The sequence below is a fragment of the Ostrea edulis genome, chromosome 2 (genome assembly GCF_947568905.1).
Source record: "Ostrea edulis chromosome 2, xbOstEdul1.1, whole genome shotgun sequence".
Classification (NCBI taxonomy): Eukaryota; Metazoa; Mollusca; class Bivalvia; order Ostreida; family Ostreidae; genus Ostrea; species Ostrea edulis.
In genome coordinates, this window is record NC_079165.1 from 63801586 (window position 1) to 63823152 (window position 21567).

Sequence of the window (21567 nt, forward strand, 5' to 3'; positions counted from 1 at the left end):
CTAATTTGAATTCCCTTTACCCAATGATGATTTGTGCCAAGTTTCTTTGAAATTGGCCAAGTGGCTCTTGTGAAGAAGATTTTTAAACGATGTCACAAAAATTAGACTAATTTAATTCTTGATTATCTTCACTTCAAAAAGGGTGTGGCACTTCATGTGAACTTGAATTCTCTTTACCCAAGCATGCTTTGTGGGAAGTTTGGCTGAAATTAGCCTTGTGGTTCTTGAGAAGTCAAAAATGTTAAAAGTTTACGGACGGATGGACTGACGCCGCATAAAATGTGATCGCAGGAAAGCTCACTTGCACTTTCAGCTCATGTGAGCTAAAAATGAATTGTATTTCAATCTTGGTATATGACGCTGGTCCAGAGAGATGAAACACTTTACATTTATATCAAGATTTATAACGGTTAGTGTATTGCAGGAATCATATTTGTTTACAGTGCTTTTGTTCTTGAATGTATTGAAAATAAGCAGATGTAAATGTTACATAGCAATACAACTCCTTCGCCGCCTGGTTACCATAACCCAAAATTCAGTTATTCTCTGCGTGAGCAATATACGGTACGCATAAGAGTAAATCAAAGTACCGAAAGTACTAAATAGCGCTAAGCTGACTTCAAAAATTCTGTTTGAAATGTTAATGAGGAGGAACAATAGAAATCCATGCATTATTCTTTATATCACAAATAACTGATACATTTTCTGTTAGGAAACAACAGATATGAATTGGAACTGTTAACCATGTTGAAAAATAAACAGTATATGACATTGATAAACTCAAGCCGTTATAACAATTTGACTACATCCGGGAACGAAAACCCTACCCCTGGGATCATGAAATTTACAATTTTGTTATAGCGCTACCTGTTTCTTCTAAACATCTGTTTAGTCTGAATTTAGTATGAATAGAATTAAAGAAGATGCTATTGAAATGTTTTACAAATAAACACTATATACCAAGTTTGGCCCCATCCTCGAGTACGAACCTCTAAAATTTACAATTTCGGTAAATATCTTCCTGCTCTACACGATTATGCAATTAATTTGTCTTACAGATGTTATGTTGTAAGAGAAGAACTTTTTTAAATTGGTGAAGTTTTGGTAGTGTTTGAAAATTAATTTGAAAAGTTTAAAAGGATTGTAATGGTAGTTATATCAGGAGTTAAACGTGTTCAATACACCTATCAACACTTCGCCGCGAGTTACGTCCCTTTGCGGGGTCAGCCAAAGGTCAATCGGTGAAAAACCAAGTTTTCCTTCTTTACCTTACCAAATGTAAGATGTTATTACTTTGAAGTTTAGCCAATTACCAAGTTTTCATACAAGTGAATGGGTTGCCCCAATTTGGGGCATATTGTAGTTGACTGCAATTGATGGAAAAATAACAGATGTCAAAGCTACAGATAGGAAAATTACAAAGGCCAACGTAGGGAATACGATTTTTATCCGGGAGATGGCGGACAAGGGACGTAATTTTCGCGAAGTGTTGATACGTGTATTGTTAACGCATGACATGCGCTGATGAAATGCGATAAAAAAGAATGTAAACATTCAGGCCCATCATTCACAACAACAACATATTTGATAAATAACATATTACCGGTACTGTGTTTATGTTTGATATTGCATGAAACAGAATACAACTAAAAGGAAACTAATCTATAGATTTTGTCAACAAAGAACAAACAACTGAATAAAAAATAAGAAAAGAAAAATACCTATATTAATTTCGTATACCAGATAGCAAGCGTCAGTTATATTATTAATGTCAAAACACTCAACATGATAGTGAAGGACTATGGCACACTGATTTACACTCCTTTCCAGAAATCATGTAGTTATACAAAAATATGCCTCTTAATGACTTGTACTACAGAGTTCAGTGAATAATTTCCTGTAGCAGCCGAAACATGAAAGTAGAGTTTGTTTACTTTGTAATTAATAATGAGATTCATTTCAATTCAAAATCAGATTGGAGACAATGTGAATCCAAACAATCCAGAGAAAATACATATACAATTGTAAACAAAATTTAGGGAGTTCTTTAAAAAGTATTCAATATACATGTGCAAAATTGATAACTTTAAAAGTGAATGCAGCTTATCAACAAGAGTGGAAATAACTCATGTGTTATCATGAACATTGTACAGTTCATGTTACAAGTACAAGGGGATAACCCAACAACATCCAAAAAGCATAAAAACAATTCTACTTAAGTTCATATGGCACACAGAAACACTTTCAGTTATTATTTACATTATTATTATGCTGTATGACGTGTTTCATACCGATTGTTAAGCCGTTCTTGGCACACTGATTTTGACTACGAATAACTTCGTTTACCAGATCAGGATATAGGGCTCACGGCGGGTGTGACCAGTCGACAGGGGATGCTTACTCCTCCTAGGCACCTGATCCCATCTCTGGTGTGTCCAGGGGTCCGTGTTACCCAACTATCTATTTTGTATTGCTTATAGGAGTTATGAGATTGATCGCTGTTCGTTATCTTCACCTTTCATTCAACCATTGAGCTTGTATCTCTGCTGGTGGACAGTCTGTCCCCGAGGATACTCGATATATGTTCCTTCATGAATATACACAACAACCAAACAATGCTGGCTGACACGCCGCCCAGTATAAAAAGGTGTCACTCTGTGGAGTCTATCAGGGACACAGGCTCTAATAGATCGGTTGGTGTCCCTCGGATTATCCTTCGAGATATCAAAGATTTGTCTCATGTACAATCGTCAAATTGTCAGCACATTCAACAAGCCTTATACCACCTTCACACTCACGGATTTTTCTTACGAGTCCTTACGACTCGTAGTCAATCGCGAGCATTCGTAAATCACTCGTCGGTATCCGTTAATAACTTGTCACAACTCGCACACACTCGTAAGGATCCGTGAAAGTAGGGGCAAATTAAAAAAAAATTCACGATTGTCCATGGATTTCATTTCCCGTAAATAAATTGTAACAATCCGTAAGTATCGTAAACTGATCGCAAGAACACGTAAACTGCTCGTACATTTGTAAGAATCCGTAAAACACTCATAAAAAGTTTTGTTTTGTTCAGAGTCACTACGAGCACTTTACGTATAGACACAATTACTTTACGAGTACATACTTAAACTTTACGATTAAGGAAAGGTATAAAAGACGCAAAATCTGACACTTTCTTTCAGTTGTTATCAAGACATCAAAGAAGTTACACATCTTGCATACAATATACCTACATGCTGTTACCAGTAATGCCACGTTGTCGAATGATGATATAAAGCCAATTGCGAGCACTTTTGAGTCAAAAACGTAAACAATCGTAACTAACTCCTAGCTATTCGTAACAGCACGTTGTCAACACGTTAACAGGTAGTGATTTACATGTAAAAGCTAAGATAAATCGTAAATTACTGTAAAATACTCGTAACAATCCCTAAAAAGCTCGTAAAATGTCGTAAATTACTCGTATTTATCCGTGTTCACTCGGAACAAAACGTAAATGTGTGCCGTAAATGCATCGCAAGAACTCGTAATAAACCGTAAATGACCCGTAAATACTCTTAAAACGTTCTTAAACATCTCTTTAAAGTGTCTAAATCAGTCGTAACAATCCGTGTATTTCTACGGATTTGTGGAATACGTAAGGATTCGTAAGAAAAATCCTTGAGTGTGAAGGTACCATTATCATTGGTATGCAATGTCATCCAGACAAGTGCTTTTTCTTTATATATGTACTGTGTCAGTTGTGTATTAGTTTTTGTGTTAATATACTGGGTCATCTGTATTGTAGTAAAATATAGTACAGAATTAAAATTGAACAATGTTCCTTGCTTTAATGTAAAACTTGAACGGTACCAATTTTGATGCACCAGATGCGCATTTCGACAAATAATGTCCCTTCAGTAATGCTGAGGCCTAAAACGTTGGAAATCCGAAATGATAATAAACTTTGAAGAATTGGAGATAAAAAAAATCGAGTGTCAATAACTGGAGTCAAATTCGTCCAAAGGTCAGAGCTATGCAAGAGAGAGAGAGAGAGAGAGAGAGAGAGAGAGAGAGAGAGAGAGAGAGAATCCTTAATTTTGAAATAAATTTCTACATTTTATCATAATAATTGAATTTAAATTATATCCATATTTTCAAGCTCTAGTAACGAAGTAAAGAGCTACTGGACTGTTGAAACCCTTGAGGACTAACAGTCAACCACCTCGATCCAGGGCTAACACGGTTCCAATTTGTATTCGCAAGATACGCTTTTCGACAAATATTGTCTATTTCAGTGATTTCAGTAATTTAAATCAATTTGTCTAAACGCATCAATAGGTACACATATATATAATTTACTACATATTTACCCTTCCTTGAGATACATGTAAATTTATCCTCTGGGAATCTACCATTCAGTACACAAAAACTTGCTTCATTAAGGAAGTCGATCAATTCGTGTCCGTGTTGATTAACAGTACTATCTATAGAGTTTCGTTTAGGTATGTGGTCAATGCCTTGAAGTATGTCATTCAGGTTGCCTATTCTAGAGTTCAGGTCGCCCATCACGACAATGGCGTCACTTTCACAATTCAGATAAATCTGAGATAAAAGATGCGTACAGAAAACTTGAGCATCTCTTCCTCTGTTAGAATATTCGTGTGTTAAGTAACGTACAAACACAATGAATTCAAAATCAGAACTACAGTTTCTCAATTTTATTCCAAGGATACCGTCAAATACTTAGAAAAAATTTAGCTCTAGAATAATGCTTACAAAGTGGGTGGGAACTAGGTTGTTAAAACGGACATGCATACGGAGAGGAAACTAAGTTTTTAACTGCATGTATAATCGCCGGTAGAAGGAGACTAATAAATTTTGTCAAATTTGTACATAAGCATATTTATCAATGGAATTGATACTATGCATTCATTGGAAGAAAGAGAATAAAAATTACCTCGATCGCAGCTTTCCCCATGAACTCTTTCGCATTGTCTCCCCCTATCGCTGGCACAGTCAAAACATACTGAATGTCATCGTCCTTCATGTGCGGAAAACCTTTCTTTGTTTCTTGATAAAGGTGATTTTTCAGGTACTTGATGCAGTGCATAAAGACAATACCAGCCTCTATAGTTTCACCACGAATGTCCTGGCATTGAATGGGTGGTTTCACTAACTATGAATATGTACTATGTGATAATAAAGAAAACCCAGAACACCAAAATATATACAGTTGTATTTCTTAATGCAGAGTATGTATTGAACATTTACAAATTATTGATAACTACCATTCCATTTCTTTAGTATTGATACAATGATTCATATCTACCCTATCCCCTCTGGATCGTTAGGCCGTTCTTGGCACATTGATTTTGACTACGGATAACTCCGTTTACCTGATCAAGATATAGGGCTCCTGGCGAGTGTGACCGTTCGACAGGGGATGCTTACTCTTTCTAGGCACCTGATCCCACCTCTGGTATATCCCCTTGGGTCCGTGTTTACCCAACTCTCTATTTTGTATTGCTTATAGGAGTTATGAGATTGATCACTGTTCGTTATCTTCAACTTTCCATGAACATGATGACGAAGGTGCATGCATCAAATGCTTTGAACAGCATAGACTTCATTAGTCCTACATTTGAATGTCTACTTCCTGCAAATTGTCCCAGTATAAGCAGCAATACAGAGAAGAAATTCCAGATACTTTTTAGTAGATTCGTACATATACACATTCCTGAAATAATACTTTTTAGACTTAATGTTTGTAACTCTTTTGAAATAATGAGGAGGAATATAAATTAAAAACAAATATTTTGCTTCATTTGATTGGCCCAGGTGCAGTGAAAATATACAACACTTTTGAATTGCAGTATGCAAGAGAAAAATTGACACTGGAACCTGTGTGAGAAAAGAATATTGTGTTCAAAGGAAGAATATTATCTTTCAACTCCAGACAGCAGAATCAATTGGCATGTCATCGAATCAAAATGAAAGACCAAGTCATAGTTAAATCAGGAATTTTCGAATCCGAGACAGGGTTGTTAATTAATAAGCGGATAAGGAATGGCAGTCACCGACAGTTTAAGGAGTTGATTAAATTGTTACAAACTCCGGTACTGACCCTAGAGAAAGTAATAGAAATTTATCGAGGCACCGAGGCAACAACCAACCAAATGAAGATTTTAGGTAGCAGGGAGCAGCACAGCCACAAAAGGCATGGACCTAATATTAAGAAAAAACAAAGACCAAAAGATGTTTATGGTTAAAAGAAACAAGGAAAAAACAAAATGTGGAAAAAACAACAAGTTAACGAACTGTCCAGTATATGGCAAATAGTATTTTAAATGCCCAAAGAAAATTCGGTTTAATGTAGTGTCTGTACCAACGACAGTCGACTTGACCTTAAGGCAGCTATGATGTTACAAACAGATCGAGAAAAGGTGACTTTTGATAAAAAAAAACAAACAAACCACTGATCAATTTCATAAATCCTATTATGAGCAAGAGTACCGCAAACAGTACAATATACGCCCGTCGGACATTGAAATTCCACCTGGAAGCATATTGTGCACTCTGAATTGATACAACACACATTCTGAATAGGAAAACCTTAAGGTAGTACTCTACATCGTCATAATGGCTGACTTCCTTTAAAAACATGGATGAAAAATTCGATATCAGCAATAGGATATGCGGGACGATGATCACGTGATGGTTGCGAATTTATTATAAATTTAGAACCGGACGCAGCGTAGTTAAACCTCCCGAGAAAAATCACAATACTGTACAGACACACTATACTACGTCATAATAAAAAAAATCAGTATATGCACCCAGGGGTGCATGAGCCGAGTTGCATGGGATACATTGTAAAGCCAGGAATGACGTGGTATATTTATAATTGTGAAGAACTAATTTCAGTTTTAAACTTTTCGAGTTACTGTCCAAAAACCATATTTGTCTGAAGTTTTCAATCTATATTCGGTCACTGTGACCTTGACCTTTGTTCTCCAAAAATCAATAGGGGCCTTGCTTTGCTGGTATCCAACAATATATCCAAGTTTCATTTGATTCAAATTAAAAAATTTCGAGTTATCCTCCGGAAACCAAAATCCTTTTGGAATTTTAAATCTATTTTCAGTCACTGTGACCTTGACCTTTGACCTATTTTCTCCAAAGTCAATAGGGGTCTTCCTTACCTGGTACATAACAATATCTTCAAGTATCATTTGATTCGGATTTAAACTTTCTGAGTTTTCATCCGGAAACCAAATATTTCTGAAATTTTCATTTTACATTCGGTCACTGTGACTTTGACCTTTGACCTTTTTTCTCCACAACCAATAGGGGTCTTCCTTACTTGGTACCCAATAATATATCAAAGTTTCATTTGATTTGAATTTAAACTTTCGGAGTTATCATCCGGAAACCACATTTTCCTGAAATTTTCATTCTATTTTCGGTCACTATGACCTTGACCTTTGATCATTTTTCTCCAAAATCAATAGGGGTCTTCCTTACCTGGTACCCAACAATATATCAAAGTTTCATTTGATTAGATTGTAAACTTTTCGAGTTATCATCCGGAAACCAATTGTTGACGCCCCCCCCCCTCCCGCATCACCAAACCAATAGCCGAGTTCAACTTCGTTGCAACTCGGCTAAAAAAGTACGTCACGACGCGGGGAAAATGTCATCATATTTTGTTGTAATTTGCTACCGCTGTCAAGCGTTTTGTGTAAATCTGTTAAATGAATTCTTGTCAAATGATAATTTTTATTTTATTTCATAGTGATTACAAGTCTCTTTTTCATATATATACATTGCATATATTATATATATGTATAGTATGCGCCACAATAATTTTGTAAACAATGACTCAGTGCAAGTGTAAGATGATGATCGTTTGTTGATATTTACTATAGTAGTGTGAAACTAGAACTGGACACACATTTCTCCGAATCTTGCTTGGGAAACGTACAAACTATTTATAATCGATCCTTGTTTGCGAAAAATACCCCCCCCCCACCCCCACCCCCCCACCCCCACCCCCTTATGACGACAATCGTTACTTTTGTTCAAATATTAACGTCCATACTAGGAATGTTTAATTTTTGCAAGCATTCTTATGTAAATATAAGTACGCTTTATCTCTGAGACTATTTCATATTCCAAATTACTTTTACTAACTTTACGAAACACTGCTGCGGAAATGGTAACTAATTTAAAAAATATGACACACGTCGGAATTTATGCGAGAAGCAGACATGTGAAAAAGAAAAAGGTGCAAAGTCACAACAAGTGCGATACATAAATACCTTGAAAAATAGCATGGAGACGATCGAGTCAAGCGACACTAGCTACCATGGCCGCGGAAATGCTGTTGATCTAGTAAAGGAAGTAGTAGCTCATATTGACGTTAACTAGACCTAACCCGTGGTTTGAAAGAAGACGTATTGTTTAGAGCTAGACTAGACGTTTTGTTCGAAGCCATGTTTAATATATACATGTATATTTTAAAAAAAATAAATTTTAATTTGTTTCCATTAACTCAATTTTTGTTCCATAATTATGAAAATTCTAAATATTTCAATAGGTTCAAAACAAATATAGTTTTAACAATGTATTCCAAAACAGGCACGAAGAATTAGGCTTTCCATTAACTCAATTTTTGTTCCATAATTATGAAAATTCTAAATATTTCAATAAGTTCAAAACAAATATAGTTTTTAACAATGTATTCCAAAACAGGCACGAAGAATTAGGCTGCCCCCCCCCCCTTTTTGACAATGAGCTTTTTTTAATTTTGTAGTGCAAATAAATTGAAACTGTCCCATCCCCCATTACTTTTAACAGTAGTTGTACATGAAAAGAATATAAGCTTGAAAGTTATTAATAACAAATATTTGTATAACTTCAACGACGCCTACCTCAAAATCAAGATTAGCTTCACCCCTTCATATTTCTACAGGAAGTTGGGTATATGAATAGCTTTTAATTGCAGTGTTTGCAAAAAAATTCATTGACTAGTTTTTGAGCAGTGCTTCATTTAGTATCTGGACTACCCTGTTTTTGAGTACCAATTTCCACCCCAAATCCTTAAATTTTCCCAATTTCTTATTATATGGTTATGTTTAAGCATTTTATTATTATATATTTTATATTTTACATATATTCTAAAAATTATTGTAGAAGATATAGATAAAAATTCCATCAAATAATTTTTTTGAATTGAAAATCGGAATAATCTTGTTAAATTCACAATTTTCGAAAAGGCGGGTAATTCAAAGCTTATTATCTCCCTTGTATACCTAGAAAGTGGCCATGAAATTTATACACATTGTACAGGACATCCTGATGGTGCTTCATGAAAAAAAGAAAAAATATTCATTGACGAGTTATTTTTGGCCACATCGTCCCGCATGTCCTTAAATACATAGCCTTTAGCTCAGTAGGTTAGAATACCGACTGCTGAACTGTAGGTCGCAGGTTCGAGTCCAGCAGGGGTTTTAAATTTTTTTTCAGATTACCTTCTACTAAAACTGTATTTTTTGACAAAATAAAGTAAATTTGAAAATTCTCAACTTCAAAATATTGTTGTACATATCCTCCACTTTCCATCTACAACAAATTTGTCTGGTATAGCATACCTCCTTAAAGTGGGTCATGGTGCACCAATTCATCTGACATGTGCACTGATTATGTATTTCTCTGAAAGGGAGGTTGTGACTAAATTTTAGAGCAATACCTGTGACCATTACATAAAACATCTGGAAAACTGTTTGACCTACTTTTACCCCTAAAGTACTGTAGGTCGTAGTGCGCAAATCCAGCTATAAAATGTTAACTGCACTTGTCTTCCTCCAACAGGAAACCTTTGACTAAATATCAGGGCAATATCTGTATCCGTAATGAAAGAAGGCCAGGGAAACTGTCTGACCTATTTTTAGTCCAAAAGTAGGTCAAGGAAGAACCAATCCAGCTGAAATGCAAACCGAACTTGTATTCTTCTGAGAGGAAGCCTTTGACTACACATCAGGGCAATATCTCTAACCGTAATAAAAATAAAAAGCCCGCAAAACTGTTTGACGTACTTTTTTCGAAAGGTGGGTCAAGGATAGACCAACCCAGCTGAAATGCTAACTGAACTTTTATTCCTCTGAGAGGAAGCCTTTGACTAAATGTCAGGGCAATATCTGAATTCATAATGGAAAAAAATGTCTGGGAAAATGGTTTGACCTATTTTTCCAAAAAGTAGGTCAAGGACGGACCAATCCAGCTGAAATCCTAACTGAACTTGTATTTCTCAAGGAGGAAGCCTTTGACTAAATTTCATGGCAATATCTGTATCCATAATGAAAAAAGCCCAGAAAACTGTTTGACCTATTTTTAGCTCAAATATACATTGTAGGTCACGGATGGATCAATCCAGCTGAAATGCAAACTGAACTTGTATTTCTCCAAGAGGAAGCCTTTGACTAAATTTCAGGGCAATATCTGTATCCATAATGAAACACGATGTGTTTGTGAAACACAAATGCCCCCGATAATGGCCAATTCCAAAGATGGCCAAGGTCACAAGGGCAAATATCTTGGTACCAGTAGAAAGATTTTGTCAAAAGAAATTCTCATGCATAATATGAAAGCTCTAATATTTACCATTTAGAAGTTATGACCAATGTAAAAAAAAAAATTAAAAGTAAGTTAAATGTCAAGGTCAAAAAGTTTAATACCAACAGAAAGGTCTTGTCACAAGAAACACTCATGTGAAATATCAAAGCTCTATCACTTACTGTTCAAAAGTTATTAGCAAGGTTAAAGTTTTCAAAAAGTAGGTCAAGGTCAAGGTCACGGGGTCAAAAATGTTGGTACCCACGGAAAGGTCTTGTCACAAGGAATACTCATGTGAAATATCAAAGCTCTATCACTTACTGTTCAAAGTTTCAGACAGAATGACAGAATTACAGATTTACAGAATGACAGACAGGACAAAAACAATATGCCCCCTGATCTTCGATCTCGGGGGCATAAAAAAGTCCGGAAAACTGTTTGACCTACTTTTAGTCCTAATGTAGGTGATAGACGGACGGACCAATCCAGTTGAAATGCAAATTAAAGTTGTATTTCTCTAAAAGGAAGCTTATGTGTAAATTTCAGGGCAATATCTGTATCTGTAACGAAAAAAAGTCCGGAAAACTGTTTGACCTATTTATAGCCCTAAAGTAGGTTAAGGATGGACCAATCCAGCTGAAATGCAAACTTCCTCTTACAATTTATAAGGGAGATATTGTAACCAAATTTCTAAGTTGTACATGCATCCATTACGGAAAAAAGTCCGGAAAACACTACTCTGGACGGACAGCTAGCCAACCAGCCAGCCGGACGGACGCACGGAAAGCGCCATAACATAATACGTCCCGTTTAATGATGGGCGTATAAAATACAAAATTGAGAGTAGGGCCAATACGGATCTCTGGAAACACCAGAGGTGGGATAATATGCCAAGAAGGAGTAAGCATCCCCTGTTGATCGGTCACACCCGCTGTGAGCCCTATATTTTGACCAAGTAAACAGAATATTCCGTAGTTAAAACCAATAACGGTTTAGTTCGGTATGTTCGTTTGATTTACGTCATGTTGAGAATTTTTCAGTCATACCGAGACGTCGCCAGCTACAGCGAACGGTCCTAACAATTGGTACATGTACGAAAAATCCAAAAAGCATTCAACCTAATGGCAGGCTGTATTTGTATTGTAACATGCACAGAATTTGCAAACTGTTAACTTTAAACAAAACTGTTGAAGCCCCTGTAACATCAACTTATTTATCAGTAGCCTGTCTCGGTTTAAAAATTTATAATACGCAGAACATATTTCCGCCTTTCGAATAAGTTGCAACACCATATGTAGGTGATAATGTAATATTGCTACATAAATATGAAAAGCTGACGACGAAGAAGATGAAATTATCCACTTTATCATAAAGTTGAGCTTTTATTTTCCGTTATATTAACGTTTGATAAACTATCCAAATATGAACAAGATATTATTAACATATGCCCGTCAGTCTGTGACTGGTTAAAAGTCTGGCGGACTGACTGACATTTGTATTAGTCAGTCCGATGGGACTGGTTAATTTTCTAAAGCATCATTTTGGAAAACATACTTTTGAAATCTTATACACACATTCAGCTGGACTGGAGACATAAAAAGTTAGCTTCAAGCCCTGTGTTATACTTACATCTCCAAAAAGAATCATTTGAAACCGCTGAAAAAAATAATAGTCTTGGTGTTTGTTTTCCCATGTAAGATCGGAATATTTTTCTTCAGCATCATATCCAAACGAAGATAGAGAGAAGTCCTTTTTCAGGAGCAGGCATGTTGGGGCCCTGAGAGAAAGGAGTGACCCTCCTTGCCAACAGCTGATCATTACTTTATCCCAGGCATGTGTTGAAGAGAATGCATATCCGGAATATGTGGTTCCGAAGTCGATTGCAGCGACCAGAAGCTTTCTACATTTACTGGAAATTTTGGGATCCATTTTTGATTTGCTGAATTGGAGCACTACACTGTCATCAAGAAAAAGTTGAATACTTAGAATAAGAAAATAAAAGTTTCAATAAACAAGAGGACCACAGGCCTTAGCGGTCACCTGAATACTAGTGGAAACGTATCACTACTTCCATGTTCTATGAAATCTAGAAAAAAATTCCTGTTCTGAATATCTAAGCTAAATTCTAATGTTCAGCAACAGTATAAAACAAGATGCTTTCTTAAAACTTCACTGCCTTCAAAAGTGCATACACTGATGAAAGGCTTTAAATAATAGGTGTATTAACATTAAAACATCAAAAGATATGACTAATTTGGACTCATCCTAAAGTCATAACCCTGGGTTTTGATCGAAATTCACCATTTTTTGTACACCCTTTTCTGCTATTCCTAAGTATGCATTTAGATTTTATACAGTATCAGCAAACTTACACATAAATACTATATACTAAGTTTGGCCCCACCCTGGGGTCAGAACCCTTACTCTGGGGATCGTCAAATTTACAATTTTGGTAAAAGACTACCTGCTCTATCCATTTAGTTTCAATTTAGTATCAACAGCACTAAAGAAGATGTTATTTAAGTGTTTTACACATAAACACTATAAAACAAGATTGGCCCGACCCTGGGGTCAGAACCCCTACCCCGGGGATCATGAAATTTAGAATTTTGGTAGAGGCCTTTCCTGCTCTCCATCACCATGCATTTAGTTTTTCTTATACGTGTGTAGTTCTTGAGAAGAAGATTTTTGAAAATTGGTCAATTTTGGGCAGTTTTTGCCCCGCCCCTAAGGCCCCAGGGGTGCTGGAGACATGAAATTTACAATCTCCCTTGTCCCAAAGATGCTTCATACCAAATTTGAAAAGAATTGGACTTGTAGTTATCAAGAAGAAGTTAAAAACTCATTAACGCACGACAGATGACAACTGATTGCGTTTACTCAGGTGACCTACAAAACATAGTAGAAATTAGCAATCATAACTTCTAAGTTTTTTACATCAAGCGAAAAGAAATTGTTGGAAGGGCTCTAAAAGTTACGATTGGTGTTCAGTAGAAATTTTAACTCTTCACAATTTCAAATGTTAGATATAATCTTCGAAAAGAGCAAAAAAATTTGTTTTCATATTTTATGTGGCAGAGGCTGATAAATATGGCAAGCCCTTTTACTATTCATTCCAAAAATACATGTAAAATATCTCTTTAAATTAATGAAATATCTCTTTAAAATGAGAAATATCTCTTAATTTTGAGAGATACCTCTCTTAAAAGAGAGAAATCTCTTTCACTTAGATATATCTTTCACTTTGAGAGATATCTCTTATACATGTACTTTAAGAAATATTTTTTTTTTAATTTGAGAGATATATCTTTCACCTTGAGAGATATTCTTTCACTTAGAGATATATCTCTTTTACTTTGAGAGATATCTCTTTAACTCTGAGAGATGTCTGTTTTACCTTGGGAGATATCTCCTTCACTTAAAGATATATATCTCTCTCTCTCAGAATTCCTAGAGAAGTATCTCTCAAAGTATAAGAGATATCTCTTTAATCGTTAAAAAAGAGATATCTCTCAAAGAGAGATATCTATTTCCATTTTTTTTATATAGTTTGAATACTTAAAGCAATACGCAAGTTCCCAGTTACCCAAAAGTTATTTCCCTTTGTCGAACTCTTTCGCATTTTATGACGTATGGTGGGTACACAATGTATACATTATATCGTAGACTGGCATTGTACATAACGATTACGTACGATTAATGCAATAAAAGCGTAACTTTTGTTTATATCAATCACTGGTATGCATATTCTGGCCATATCAAGCATAATTTGTTTGAATAAGATCATCAAATTGGCTATTGAATCATTATTCGTATCCTCTTCTACATGAGTGACGCTTTTATCAAAGAAAGATGGCAATTAACAATATTTGTTTGAGCCATTTTGTTACCCAATACTCATAAACTCACTAAAGTTGCCTTTTCCCTGACATAGGATGGTCTCAGAAACTCTGGATATCATCTTTTAAGAAATAATACAACGATAGTTATTAGCAAATGTACCCACTATCATCATATTTAACGTCATAATTTACGGAAGAGTTCGACAAAGGGAAATAAATCTTGGGGAACTCGGAACTTCCGTATTCAAGCTGTAACTGACGGTATTTTTCAACTACCCATTTATGCACCAAATAACACCTATCGGTATAACTACATTGTATCATAATCCCCAAGATTTGAGGTAAAATTTAGCAAATTAAACAAGGGAATGTTGTTTGAGATTATATACCTACAATGAGCATTTCGTATAAACCGCCATTTCGTAGTATACACAGACATGGGAACGGTGATTGCCGAACATAATCGGGTTGCTGAGAATGAGGTCATAAACAAAGACGGAAAATGATGCGCGTAACTACATGTTTCGTTTGTTTAAAATATTACATCGTTTCATGAATGACAAAAAGTACTTTAAGTGTAAGAAAGTTATAATTACGCAAATGTGCCACGAATATAAAATTTTGATCATGCATTTTCTATAAAATTGGCATATTAAATTGTTTACAAATCTGACACGTGCTCAGTGCCTCTCTTTCGCTTTTTTCCGAACTGGCTGGTGACCTCCAAGGTCAATGCACATCGGAGGTTACGAGCAGGAATATTACTGACAGGATGACAATGATTCATGAATCGACATTTGTTGTTGTTGCTGATTTGACGGATTTCTTGCTTCAGATCCATTCTGATTTTTATCAAATCATATATTGAATCACAAATACGTTAAACATTCGTTCTTTTATTTTTCAATTTATTTACTGTCATTTACAGGTTGTATTAGTCTACCAAGTAATCACATTCAAGAAATAAGATATCATTTTAAAACTTTTAGCGGGAAGTAAATACGGGTTGCTCGTGATCTGTAGACCTTTTCACAAAATATCTTTTGACTATAAGATTAATTTAATTTTTCCATTTCTCTTTTAAGAGTATGTATATGCTCTAAAACGTCACAAAAATTCTTTTATTTCTTTTACATTTGAATTTATTGTAAATAATGTTTAGAAAAAATTGCTATCTTTTATAAACAAAGAAATTAAAGAGTTTTAGTATTCTAATCTGTGTCGCAAGAGTTTTTGTGAGAAGGCCTACAGATCCATATAGGCAAAAGGGCGAGGGCCTACTCCCTCTGAAGTTCTGTATGGTTTCATTGTACAGGTGGCTATAGGATAGATAATGTTATCCCCAACCATGTGACCTCTTCATCCTTTCCCGCCACTTTTACACTAGAAGTATTTTGATTGGTTAGAAAATAGGGTTACATCATATTAATGGCGATGCAACAGGGAGAAATATTTATGATCACGGGGGGGGGGGGGGGGGGGGGTCTGTTTAATTTAAAGATATATCTCTTCAAGTTAAAGAGATATCTCTTTTTGAAAATTTAAAGAGATATCTCTCTAACTTAAAGATATGTCTATTTTTACATCAATAAAGATATATATCTCTCTAGGTTTAAGAGATATCTTTCAAAGAGAAAGAGATATCTCCCTAGCATAAAAAGATGTCTCGATCTCTAACTTACAGAGATATCATTACAACCGATAAAGATATCTCTCTAGAGTAAAGAGATGTTTCTCTTATCTAAAGATATATCTTCCCTTACAGAAAATAGGTACAATTTGGGTACACTTTGGGGTACTTTTCGGGTACCATTTGGGTACTTTTGGGGTACACATTGGGTACCATAAAAAGCACCCGGAATGTACCCAAAAGGTACCCGAAACACTACCCAATCTGGAACCGCAATTTAATTTTTTTTAACCTGCAGACGGGTACTTTTTCGGGTACATTATTCATTCCCATACAACTTTCTAAATTTTTACAAATAAATAGTAAAAGGGCTTGCCATAGATAAATATGAATTATCATATGAAAATTTAATTTTTTTTTTTTTTATAATTTATTTATTTTTTTGGTTTCATACAATACATCAAACACTTACACAAACATACCTTTCATACATGCATACATCTCCCTGTGGTTTAGGTTACTTGCTGTACAATAGTGAAAGTAATAATAATAACAATAATACATGTACTAAAAATAATGACAAGTACATGTAGTATTAATTAATCAATTGCAAAAATATTTTCCCACTTCATCCATAAACTTTATAATTTTATATGCTAAACAATACATATTTATCTGTTTAATGCAGAATAAAGAACCAAATCTTGTTAGATTACTATGTCACTTAAAGTTTAAATATCATGTAGAGAAATATGCTGCAATTCAAGCATTTAAAATACATAACTTTGATAAAAAATGAAAATTTAATTTGATTTGCAGAATCAGAGCATTATTTTTTGCACATGTCATATAATTTTTGATAAGACGATAAAAATTGATTTTTATTTTTGTTATATGACAGGCTAATAAATCCGAATTTTCTCTTGAGAAGATTTTTAAAGATTTTCCCTAAATATTTCTATGTAAAATTTTGATCCCCTATTGTGGCTCCAATCTACCCCCGGGGACCATGATTTGAACAAACTTGAATCTGCACTATGTCAGGAAGCTTTCATATAAATTTCAGCTCTTCTGACTCACTGGTTCTTGAGAAGATTTTCCCTATATATTTTTGTATGTAAAACTTTGATCCCCTATTGTGGCCCCAATCTACCCCCGGGGGCCATGATTTGAACAAACTTGAATCTGCACTATGTCAGGAAGCTTTCATATAAATTTCAGCTCTTCTGACTCACTGGTTCTTGAGAAGATTTTCCCTATATATTTTTGTATGTAAAACTTTGATCCCGTATTGTGGCCCCAATCTACCCCCGGGGGCCATGATTTGAACAAACTTGAATCTGCACTATGTCAGGAAGCTTTCATATAAATTTCAGCTCTTCTGACTCACTGGTTCTTGAGAAGATTTTCCCTATATATTTTTGTATGTAAAATTTTGATCCCCTATTGTGGCCCCAATCTACCCCCGGGGGCCATGATTTGAACAAACTTGAATCTGCACTATGTCAGGAAGCTTTCATATAAATTTCAGCTCTTCTGACTCACTGGTTCTTGAGAAGATTTTCCCTATATATTTTTGTATGTAAAACTTTGATCCCGTATTGTGGCCCCAATCTACCCCCGGGGGCCATGATTTGAACAAACTTGAATCTGCACTATGTCAGGAAGCTTTCATATAAATTTCAGCTCTTCTGGCTCATTGGTTCTTGAGAAGAAGATTTTAAAAGATTTTCTCTACTTATTCCCATTTAAAACTTTGATCTTCTATTGTAGCCCCAACCCATCCCCGAGGGCCATGATTTGAACAATCTTGAATATGCACTATGTCAGGAAGCTTTCATGAAAATTTCAGCTCCTCTGGCTCTGGTTCTTGAGAAGAAGATTTTTAAATGACCCCACCCTATTTTTGCATTTTTGTGATTATCTCCCCTTTGAAGGGGGCATGGCCCTTTATTTGAACAAACTTGAAAGCCCTTCACCCAAGGATGCTTTTAGCCAACTTTGGTTATAATTGACCCAGTGGTTCTTGAGAAGAAGATGAGAATGTGAAAAGTTTACGACGCCGACGACAGACAAAGGATCAGTTCTAAAAGCTCACTTGGCTCAGGTGAGTTAAAAAAGTCCACCACTGAACTAACATAAGAAATAGAAGAATATTCACTCTTTTGTTATCACACAAATCGTATCTCATAAGTTTCAATGCTACCCATGAAACTAATGAAAATATGGAAATTTTGTATGTTTTCTTCTGCATTAAATTGTTGAACTTCCAAGTTCATACGAATGAGGAAAAAGATTTGTCATCGATGGAAAATATTCGCATTTTTGTAAAATGTTATCGGAATGCATCAAATTCGCTGTCCTTTTTGCTGTTTTCCTTCATTTTTTCCTTTAGTATATTACTCATAAGTTTCGTGTCAAGAGTTTTTTTTTAATGTTACAGCAATAAATCAAAATATTGTTATGAAAAAAAATGGCAAAACATTGCCATTGGTACAGTAATCTTTCCAATAAAAAAGGAAAGACGTATGATTTACATACTTGTTATACATTACAAAAAATGTTGACACGAAATCTATGAAATGTTTTCTGGTGATAGAAGAAAATAAAGAAATGGCTAACATTCATTAAAAAGTATGCGAAGCTTACCTGTCGAGTAAAATTTTCGCAACTTCGGCGTGAGTTTGGACGTGCAGAACGTCTTTTAATTCATTCCGTCGATCCAGCTGGTCTCCTATACATATCCTAGTCCACTTTGAACAGAATGCATTTCTATTTCTCTTCCTCGACGAATCCGTTTGAGTTCGTTTCCTTCCTCGTGCCGATGTTTTCTTTTCCGACATTTTATTTTACCACATTTATCACGGCGCATGCTCAATATGAGTTCACATACAAGGTCATATGAATAGAGGCGGGTTAAAGGTGAATTCTTGGTATCCTTGACATTCTCAAAATAAGATCTTAAATCATACTTACTGCCTTACTCAATACTGACGTTTAATTTTTTTTTAAAAATGAAATTAGTTTTGGGACAAATATTTCTTCTCACAAAATTTGTAGAAAATATGCCTTTAAAGGGGTACCTGTAAAGTGCGATTTCAACGAAATCTACCGAAACGAAACTAAACAGATTGTTTAACCAAACTCTTTTAATTATAATGATTAAAAATGGTACCTTAGGCCCAGGTGAAAGTTACCCCATATAAATAAAATTCGCCTCCCCTTTGATGTAGGCTTTCGTCTTGACTGATACAAAGTTTTAAAAGTTGGAAAGGGAGAGTGAGTAAGCACAAAGTACGTATCCAAAGTTGATTAATATCATGTGCAATTAGTTTCGGATCCATAAATTTCAGAACGGAGGGTTACAATTTCACAAGTCAGAGGTCTGGGGAAACACACTAAACGAGGGGTTGGGTCGCCGGCGTTGGATCCACCTTTGGGCATAAATACATGTTTCAGTATTTTGCCTCCAAAGACATCTATACATGTGGATATTGTGTATTTGTATGTACAGTGTAGTATGTCAAACGGTCGATTCTGAGTATGTCCTCCCGTTCTCTTTGTAATTTCTGCTTCCCTTGTTCATAAGCCTTTTGATTTTACAAAATGCTGACCTCCTTCTGATATTATTGGATAAAAAATTTCCGTTTTCCGTCCTGTTTTCAACTCCCCGTCTTAGTAACACCCCAAATGTATAGAGTTATCTTTAGACTCGCTACATATCAATAATAATTTTTAATAATACATGTATATATCTTACCTAATTACATTCGTATAATATGATATACTTTTTAATTTCTTTCATTATTGAAAGTACTCGCACCTCAGCAGTTAGAGATAAAATAAGAGGTTAAGAGCTCTTCCTGCTTTCACCTTTCTCAGACACCAGCTTCTTCAAACAATGTATAAATGCCCAAAGGCGGATCCAACTTTTAAAACTTTGTATCAGTCAAACCGAAAGCCTACATCAAAGGGGAGGCGAATTTTATTTATATGTGGTAACTTTCACAGGGGCCTAAGATACCATTTTTAATCATTATAATTAAAAGAGTTCAGTTATACAATCTGTTTCGTTTCGTTTCGGTAGATTTCGTTTCGTTTCGAACTTTACAGGTACCCCCTTAAGCCAAATTTTCTTTCTTTTTCTTCTCATCAATGTGAAATTGGGAACTAAAATAGAATATATACATAAATGTACATTTTTTTAATTGAGGAGAAAAATAGTAACAATCTATATTTTCTTTTGAACAATGGAATGTTTTTATATTAATCTATTTTTGTAATAATTTTATTAATCAGATTTTTTTCAGTGATAAAATTTTTCAAAAGATTTGAAATTAGTATTTATCATTGCTAAAAAACAACAACTTTTTTTCTAACCCAACAGGGGATACAGTGTAGGCCCCATTGTAGGGACCCATTGTCTCTTTCATTTAAAGAAGAAAATAAAGAATTATATGACATTGGGAATTTTAATTCTTTATGCACTGGTAAATGAATTTCATCACTCTCCCCTAAAAAAAAATTGAATTTGCAAACACTAAACACGGTCTTCTCGACGCCTTTGGCGTCGGAATTATCCTTTTAAAAATCAAAAGACACTTATAAATTTGATCTAAGTTTTAAAAAAATTAAGTTGAAAATTTAAATAATTGGTTTAAAAAATCAATATTACTAACATTGTTTCTTCTGCACAAGGAGTTTTTCTAAATTAACATACAATCTATATTGTTAATTGTAAAAATTATAGTCAATGTGACAACTGACTTGAGAATTATGTAACATACAAGTTTGGGGGCATCGTCGCAAACCACGGTTTTGAGTCCACTCACGCTCCCTGATGATGGAGATAATCGAATAGAAGCACCCGTGGGTAACCGACGATGGTTTGGGGGTCGATGTCATTTTCATCCCCCGTCTGCTCTGACTTTAAAAGGAAAAAATACTATCAACAAACATCAATTTTGATCTGAAAACAAAATTATTGGTAATTATGGTTACCTAAAAAAGAAAATCAAGTAGGAAGAAGTATTATGAAAAAACGACAATCATAATTGATATTCTTGAAATAAATTCTATTTTTGTATGAATTCTATATGACTGGAAAAATAACCTTACGGGCATTGACACTGGTCCAGTAGTTTTATAGCTTCCTCTAACATGAAAAGTATGTCTATCTTCTTCATCCTTGTACAATTGCCGGAGTTGGAACATTTTAAGATAACAGGAGCGAAGATATTTGTTAGTAATAAGAATACTAATTATATGGTACTGACCTTGCCATGATATATTTATTTTAAAAGAAAAAAAAAAAAAAAAAAAAAGAAAGATGGAAAAGGATTTTATCCTGGGAACAGGAGTGAAGATTTAAGACTGTAACAAGTATTTTGAATCCCTTTCCTAAGATAGACTTATTTTGCGTGAAAATGATTGGGTAAAAAGTAAATTAGAAGAAATGTTTATAGACGGGGAGGGGTTTCTGATAAAGAAATT

The 21567-nt window shown here is 34.8% G+C and overlaps 1 pseudogene; it reads right to left on the reverse strand.

The window, feature by feature from the left end:
- Positions 1 to 18887, reverse strand: part of LOC125681354 (heat shock 70 kDa protein 12A-like) — a 28124-nt pseudogene extending 9237 nt beyond the window's left edge.
- Positions 18888 to 21567: the final 2680 nt, after the last annotated feature.